The 8,216-nt window shown below is 48.0% G+C and overlaps 1 pseudogene; it reads right to left on the bottom strand.

Annotated features, from left to right (window-relative positions):
* Positions 1-1,975: 1,975 nt before the first annotated feature.
* LOC148592341 (olfactory receptor 14C36-like) lies at positions 1,976-3,788 on the bottom strand (annotated as a pseudogene).
* Between the last annotated feature and the right edge of the window lie 4,428 nt (positions 3,789-8,216).

Genomic DNA, 8,216 nt, shown 5'->3' with positions numbered 1-8,216 from the left:
CTCTTCAATACTAGAGCTCTCCAGGTGCAACCAGCCCTCGCTGCTCAGAGCCTGGGCCTGAGGCCTGAAGAGTTCCCCAGCTCTCCCAGCACGGGAAACTGGATCCCATCAGTTCCCAGAAGGGAAGCCAGACTGTTGCACCTTTGCCTGTGCCAAGCCCCGCACCGCTGCCACTGTGCAGTGGTGCCCGGAGGGAGTGTGCCCTCCAAGACGTCCCTTTTGCACCCCTTAGTTAGACCACCCTAACATGCACCTGAGGCTGTCTGAAGCTTACAGGGGTGCATTGCCTTCCCAAGAGCCTTGCGCTTTCCCTGCATCTGCTTGTCCTTGCATGAAGTGTCGGAGGCTAACCTGGACCATTTCTGGCCTGGGAATGTCAATGACCATGTGATTTTCTCCAGTTGTGCCTTTGTAGCGCTCCTCTTCCTCTGGGCCATGGGATAACTGTGCGCAGAGAGAATTGCCAAAACAATGGCTTTGTTTTTTGAAGATGGTACTTCTGAGTGCTTTGTTGTTTTTTTTTTTTTTTTCACCCTTAGTTAGGTAAAGGACCCATAAAACAGGAATACATCTGTTTTTTGCTTCATACACTGCCATTCAAAAAGTAGGAGAGACTTGTACTATCAGCATAGCATAGTAATCACCAACTTAATATTTCATTTTTCATTTCTTTTTCACTGAAAAGTGTGTACTCACTATTATACAGCCTTTACAAATACTTTGCAGGGGAAAAACAAACAAACAAAAAGCTTGTTCTTGTTGACTGTTTCCTTTCCGAATTATATTTGAAAAAAAAAGACACAGTGAATTGATATTTTGCTTCTTTGCAGCTTTTGGAATAGATCTGAAGCACAGAGTCATTGTGCTAGATTAATACAAGCATCATGAAGAATGGAAAGTCATTAAACAAAATATCATTTGTTCAGCACACTTCTAGTCAACTGCAACTTACATTTCATTTCTGACTAAGAACAGAGGAGGCTGTTCAAGGGCTTCTTGTCCAGGGTAGGTCTATTGCAAACAGTGTAAGACTACTGACAGACATGTAAAGCCTAATCCTAACCTTAAACCAAGTGAGCACAGAAAGCAAACAAAACCAGGGGTAATGGGGAAAGGGTAAATTGGAGTGAATGTTTGTATAGCAGTGGACCAAGATGATAGAAAGATGTGGAAGTGAAAAAAGAGGGGAAAATGCAATGAACGGTAAAGCAAAATGAAGATCAGGGCTATCTGGGGCTACCTGCCAAACAGCCCTGACTCTGAACCAGTTTGACCAGAGCAGGACAAGAAACATGCAGCTCATCTGAGCATACTTTTGTCTGACTTACTTCCATGGTCATGGGGATGCTGAAGGAGTTCCTGGCAGAACTCAAACAGAAGAAGGAAGTACACAGAATATGGAAAAGATGGCAGGCTCCTTGGGAAGAACATAGGAATGTTGTCAGGGTATGCAGGAATGCGACGAGGAAGGCTAAGAAGCATTTGGAATTAAATGTGGCAAGGAATATCAAGGACAACAAGAAGGGCTTCTTCAGATACACCAGTAGCAAAGGGAAGGTTAGGGAAAATGTGGGTCTGCTGCTGAATAGGATGGATGCCCTTGTTATAAAAGACACAGAAAAGGCAGAGTTACTGAATGCCTTCTTTGTTTCAGTTTTTACTAAGGCCAACCTTCTGGAATCTTGGACCCTGGAGACAAGAGAGAAAGTCTAGGGAAATGAAGACTTGCCCTTGGCTGAGGAAGATCAGGTTAAACATCACTTAGGCAAACTTGACTTCCACACATTTATGTGCCCTGGGATGCATCCAAGAGTGCTACAGGAGCTGGCAGATATTATTTCTAAGACACTCTCCATCACCTTTGAAAGGTCATGGAGATCAGGAGGGGTGCCTGAGGACTGGAAGAAAGCCAATATCACACCAGTCTTCAGAAAGGGCAAGAAGGAGAACCAAGGCAACTACAGGCCAAGGGGTCTTAGCTCCATCCCTGGAACAGCTCATCCTGGATGTCATCTCTAAGCATGCAGAGGACAAGAAGCTGGTCATGAGGAGTCACCCTTGATTCACCAGTGGGAAATCATGCTTCACGAGCCTGATACCCTCTATGATGGAATGACTGACTGGGTAGATGAGGGGAGAGCAGTGGATGTTGTCTACCTTGACTTTGACACTGTCTCCCTCATAGGGAAGCCCAGAAGTATGGGCTTGACAAGTGGACAGTGAGGTGGATTGAGAACTAGCTAAACTGCAGAGCTCAAAGGGTTGTGATCAGCAGTGCAGAGTGTAGCTGTAGGTCTGTGGCTAGCAGTGTCCCCCAGGTTCAGTACTGGATCTAATGCTGTTCATCAGTGACCTTGATGAAGGGACAGAGTGCACCCTCAGACAGTTTGCTGGTGATACAAAACTAGGAGGAACAACTGATACATCGGAGGGCTGTGCTGTCATTCACAGGGACCTGCACAGGGACCTGTAATATGTAGCACAGTCTCCAGCAGGTATCACTTGAACGCTCCCTCTCTCCGTGAGCACTGGATCCTCAAAAGTAATGACTTAATCTAGCCCCCATTCCCTATCAGATCACTCTACAAGTGTATCCCCCTTAGCCCATGGAGTACCCAAGCACCCAAGCAACAGGACCTGAGTGTTAATCCATGGAGCAGGTTGCTCTGACATAGCGATAGGCAAATTTAGAGAAGGCCTCTGGGTCAGGTCAATGGGCTTTGTACCTCTGGAGATATGACATAAAACCAAACATTTGTGTACAAACAAGATTATTAGAAATGGAACATGAAAAGTACAAGAATGTCCTTATAAAAACAGGAAAATACTTGTGAGCAGATGTGGGCAGCTTATTGCTGCTGAAATAGTACGGACAGAATCAGTTTCTCCAGTGCATTCTTGAGCTCCTTATTCCTCACGCTGTAGATGAAGGGGTTCACCGCTGGAGGCATCACCACATACAGAACAGCCACCACCAGATTCAGGGATGGGGAGGAGATGGAGGGGGGCTTCAAGTAGGCAAAAGTGCCAGTGCTGATGAACAGGGAGACCACAGCCAGGTGAGGGAGGCATGTGGAAAAGGCTTTGTGTCGACCCTGCTCAGAGGGGATCCTCAGCACAGCTCTGAAGACCTGCACATACGACACCACAATGTAAATGAAACACATCAAGCCCAAGCAGATATTAACCATAATAACCCCAACTTCCCTCAGGTAGGCGAAGTCTGAACAGCAAAGCTTGAGGATCTGGGGGATTTCACAGAAAAACTGCTCCACGACATTGCCCTGGCAGAGTGGTATCGAAAATGTGTTGGCAGTGTGCAGGAGACCACTGAGAAGACCACTGCCCCAGGCAGCTGCTGCCATTTTGGCACAAGCTCTGCTGCTCATCAGGGTCCCATAGTGCAGGGGTCTGCAGATAGCAACAAAACGGTCATAGGCCATGACGGTGAGAAGGTAATACTCTGCTGTTATCAGGAAGACAAACATAAAGACCTGGGCAGCACATCCTGAGTAAGAAATGACCCTGGTGTCCCAGAGGAAATTGGCCATGGATTTGGGGACAGTGGTGGAGATGGTGCCAAGGTCCAGGACAGACAGGTTAATGAGGAAGAAGTACATTGGGGTGTGGAGGTGGTGGTCGCAGGCTACAGTTGTGATGATGAGGGTGTTGCCCAAGAGGGCAGCCAGGTAGATGGCCAGCAGGAGCAGGAAGTGCAAAAGCTGCAGCTCCCACGTGTCTGAAAATGGCTGGAGAAGGAAGTCATTGAGAGAGCTGCTGTTGGACATTTGCCTCATCTGGACTTGGAGGACTGTTCAAGAAGGAAAAGACATTGACAAGTTAGAACAGGCTTCTCTGAGCCACATCCATTCCATTTCTCATAGAAACACCCACATTTCCTGTGTCGGTTACCTTAGATCCCTATCTGGAGCTCTGGTTTGCACTGAGCAAGTGTGCCATGCTTAGCAAGAACCAGTTCTGCTCTGCTCTGGAGGCGTAAATAGAAGTGTCAGACAGTCCCAGGTATTCAGAAGCACACCTAGGGGTGGCACTGTGGGCTAAGGGATGGGGACTTGCTCCAATGACCCAGTGGTAGACAAATAAAGCACTCATGCTAGCTGTCCCCTGAAAGAGAAGATCCTTATGAGGGATTCATCTCCCCCAGCATCACCCTGTGGAGTAGAGGTGTCTGCATCTGAATCAGTCTATTCTGAGCAAGACAGAAAATAACGGAATTGAAGACAAGGAGTGACTAAACCTTTTTTAGATGTCTTCATTCCAATGAGATGGATCTTTTCCTCACACCAATTTACTATCTGTGCTCTTTCTCCAAGCACTGTAGTGGAAATGGAAGTGGCCTTGACCAATATCCACCTCTTGTGGAACAGTGATTCAGAATTTTGACACTTACATTCTACAGAAAATGATCTTCGGGGGGAATCTGGTCGTGTATTTATTTAATTTTACGTGCTTCCTTCCTCCCATGGAAGCATTCTCTGATAGGGTAGAAATATCTGGCATTTCACTTGCTCTCAGCACGAACATTTGTGTATCACTAGAGAAGAAAGTCACAGGCTCCCTGTGACTTTGCATAGAGTCACAGAACCTGCTCTGTCAATGAGTTTTCCCCTCACTGCTTGGTGCTTGTAGTTCGCTGAGCTAAAGGACAGTTACACTCACAAGTTCCTCCTAAGGTAAGCTGAGAGTGGAAGAGTTCAGCTTCATAAGGAATCTGACCATGACCTGCCCAAATTCATTTGCCCACAATTCGCTTAGCAGTTTCCTCTCATTCCCTGCCCATGTCTGCTGCTTAGAGCTGTCGCAGTAGGATTTGTTTCTCTGTACCCACATCTTTTCACAGTCATTGCTCACGGACCCCTATCCCATCCTGTTTGTGATGGTTTCTGCCCTGTGGAGACCTCCTGGGTCAGGGCACTGTCCAGAGCCATCTGTGAAAGCTCCTTCTCTTTCAAGAAGCCCTTTTTTCCACCTTCCTGTGAAAACTGCCCTGTACATGAGCTAGAGCTGAGAGCAGCCCTGGCCTATGCAGCACCCTGTGAATACGAGAAAGAATATGCCGTGCTGGATGTCCATCCTCCCACTCAGAGGTTTTCCCCACAGTGCTGTGGGCAGTTCCCTGGGCAGACTGAGTGCTGATTCTCACAGCAGAGTACCTGGGGTGCAGGCACACTGCTTTGAATTACAGCCTTGGGACACCTTCACAACCCTGCAGCTGTCCCTGGGAGAAGGTGGCAGGACTCCCTGTCCCTACGATGGTGTGGCAAGGGATTCCTACTCTGAGCGTCTGCCTTTCTTCTGCACTGCAGAAGCTGGGAGAGTCCTCCTTCAAAACCCTATCACTCATGGGATGGGTTTAGAAGACCCTCCCAGGAATCTCAGTACTATTGCTCTACATCCAGAGACTTACCGTGTCAAGGTCTGGGTAGGTTTCTCGCACACTGAAAATTGTCTCCCACTCCAGACTGCTTTTCACTGCTGTATGTCTTGTGTTGTCCTCTTCCAGCAAGAGCAGGCAGTGCCTTAAGCCCTGCTGCTCTTTGCAAAGGAGCTGTTATTAGACAAAACAGTCTCTCAGCAATGTCACCAAATTGCCATGAGCTCCTCTGTCCCAGGAGGCTGACCCCACTCAGGAGCTGAGGCCCAGCTGAAGGCGTGGACCATCCCTTGTGATACTTTCTCTTGGGAAATGTTCACTGAAGTAGACTAAAATAATCATCCATAATCCCTCTCTAAATCTCTTCAGAAGGCAGTTATCTAACCGAGGTGGAAATGTCCCACTGTGGAAACCCATAATTCCAGCTCTTAGCTGGACAGGAGAACTAGATGGGCAGAAGAGGAGAGACAGAGGTGGCTGAAGACCAGTGTCTGCTGGCTCTGATGGAGCAATTGTGAGACCTACACCCTTTAGAATATCAGGTGAGGAGGGCAAGGTGGGGAAATTCCTTGGGCATCTGAAATGATGCCTCCTGGATGCTACTATTACTAATTACTACTAGATGCCTACTACCGTTGACTGTGAAGGTGAGACACATGCCAATCTCTGCATTGCAAACTGCTAGTTTGGACATGCTATGTGGACATTTGATTTAATGACATAAAATCAGGCTTGCAGGGCCATGTCACATGTTTGGGGTGTCCTGTACAGCCAGATGTTTCTAGCAGATGCAGCTTGGCACCTGCAGGAAAACCATGCTCTTTGGGAGTGGTTGCTGGACAAAGGCCCCTGGGCATTCAGAGTTTTCTGTCTGTGCTCAGTCTGAAGCCCACCTCTGCCTTTGGACAAAGTCTGTAGCATCTACATCCAACCTTGCTGCATGAATGGGAGAGACACATGATACCAAGGTCTTCATTCCACCTGCGCACTTACCCCTCCCTACTGCTAGATCATATGAACAGGGATTGTGATAATGATGTCAACAGGGTGGCTGAATTGGAGTCTGCCCAGGACCAAGTGACAGTCTCTGTGGCACCTAGTCCTTCCTGGTGATTGTTTCACCTCTATCATAGACCCCAAAGTGTTGCAGAGGCCTCTCCTGCCATTCCTGCACAGTCCAACTGCTTCCCAGCTTCCTTGGTCTTGTGTCCTGCAGGGCAATCTTAGTGGGAACTTTGTTTCATTGCATTGTTACCTGCCATCTGCGCCAGTCTGTCTCTGCTCTGTAGTGGGGTCATTGCACAGAAGATGTCATCGGCCCTTGGGAATGGGTCAATAATCATGATGCTTTTTTTGCATCATTTGGAAATTGCAAATAATGTGGAAGAGATCAGGGATGGGATAGTCAGGGTCAGACTCCCCTATGGTGACCATAAAAAAGTGGATTTCCAGAATGTGGTGGGAATGAGGAAGGACACAGACCCTGGCTCTCAGTAGAATAGACTTCACCTTGATCAGTAGACCGGTGGAGGATGCCATGGGAGTCAGTTCTGAAGGGTGCAGGATCTCAGCAAAGCCAGCAGATCTTTCAGGACAGCATCTGACAAGCACAAGAAGAGCCCATGCTGATAATCAGAAAAACTAGTAGACATTTCAGAAGATCAGCTTGGCCTCCAGACTGAACTCCAGTGCAGTAAGGCATCATATGAGAAGGGCAAGGATGGAGGGGCTGGAAAGGAGAAATGTAGAAATATTGCCCAGTGAGGAAGGGATAGTATTAGGGAAGCCAAAGCTCCCCTGTGATAGACAATTCCATGTTTCTACACACATGTCCCAGCACATCACGGGAATGCTTCAGTTACCATAAAAATGAACAAGGAAACTGTGATGTCACTGCTGAGTGGGGCTGGGAATCTAGTACTAGCAGGTGCAGGGAGGTGTGAAGAAATAAATGGTTACTTTTCTTTAGTCCTCAACAGACAGGCCTCCTGGGCTGCTGTGCCTAAAATTGGGGTGGACAACCAGATGACTGAAGAGCTGGTTGGAGAATCATGTTGAGAGAGCAGGGGTCAATGGGTAGCACTCTTCCAAGAGGCCAAGGTGAAGTAGAGTGCACAAGGTCTCTCCAGGAACCTGTCCTATCTAATATCTTTACTGGCAACATGGAAGTAGATACTGCAGCTGGGATGAACCAACACTCCGTAACAGGCTGGGAGACTGGGAAGTGGCTCTGAGGGAAAGGACCTCAGGGTCCTGGCAGGCGGGAGGCAAAATATGAGCCAACAGTGAGCCGTGGCTGCAAAGCAGGCCAAGATCAGCCAGGGCTTTATGAACAGGAGTACAGCGAGGAGATCAAGGAAAGTGATTATCCCCCTCTTCTTGGTATTCATTAGACCGTGTTTACATTTCCCGGATGTATGGTGTCAAGATTGTGTTGTGGTGACACATGACCCAAAGGAAGTCTGTGGTGAGCCCATGACTTTGTGTATAAAGGACCTGCAAGAATAGAGAGACACTGGTAAAGGCGGGGAGACGCCAAGGTGAGAGTGAAGTAGGGAAGCAGATTGGGTGTCTACAGACTATGGGGAAACAGGCCCAGGTGGGGCTTTGCTGCTTCCTCATCTCTAGAGAGACCAGGAGATGCTGTACTGTTGTCCAGCACTCAGGGTTGCATACCTCGACCTCTACGTTGCCCTCAAGGAAGAGCCCTGAACTAAATGTGAGGGAAAGGATCACCCTAACCAGGGCCTGCTTGGCACATCTGCTTGACTAACCCATCAACTTTTCCTTGCCATCAGACACACCTGCACATTGCCTTTAG

Source organism: Tinamus guttatus, unplaced genomic scaffold (genome assembly GCF_059628265.1).
Source record: "Tinamus guttatus ecotype Peru unplaced genomic scaffold, ASM5962826v1 Tinamus_guttatus_pri_ptg000618c, whole genome shotgun sequence".
Lineage (NCBI taxonomy): Eukaryota > Metazoa > Chordata > Aves > Tinamiformes > Tinamidae > Tinamus > Tinamus guttatus.
The sequence above is the reverse complement of the archived record's forward strand: the minus strand, read 5'-3'. Positions and strand labels throughout refer to the sequence as shown.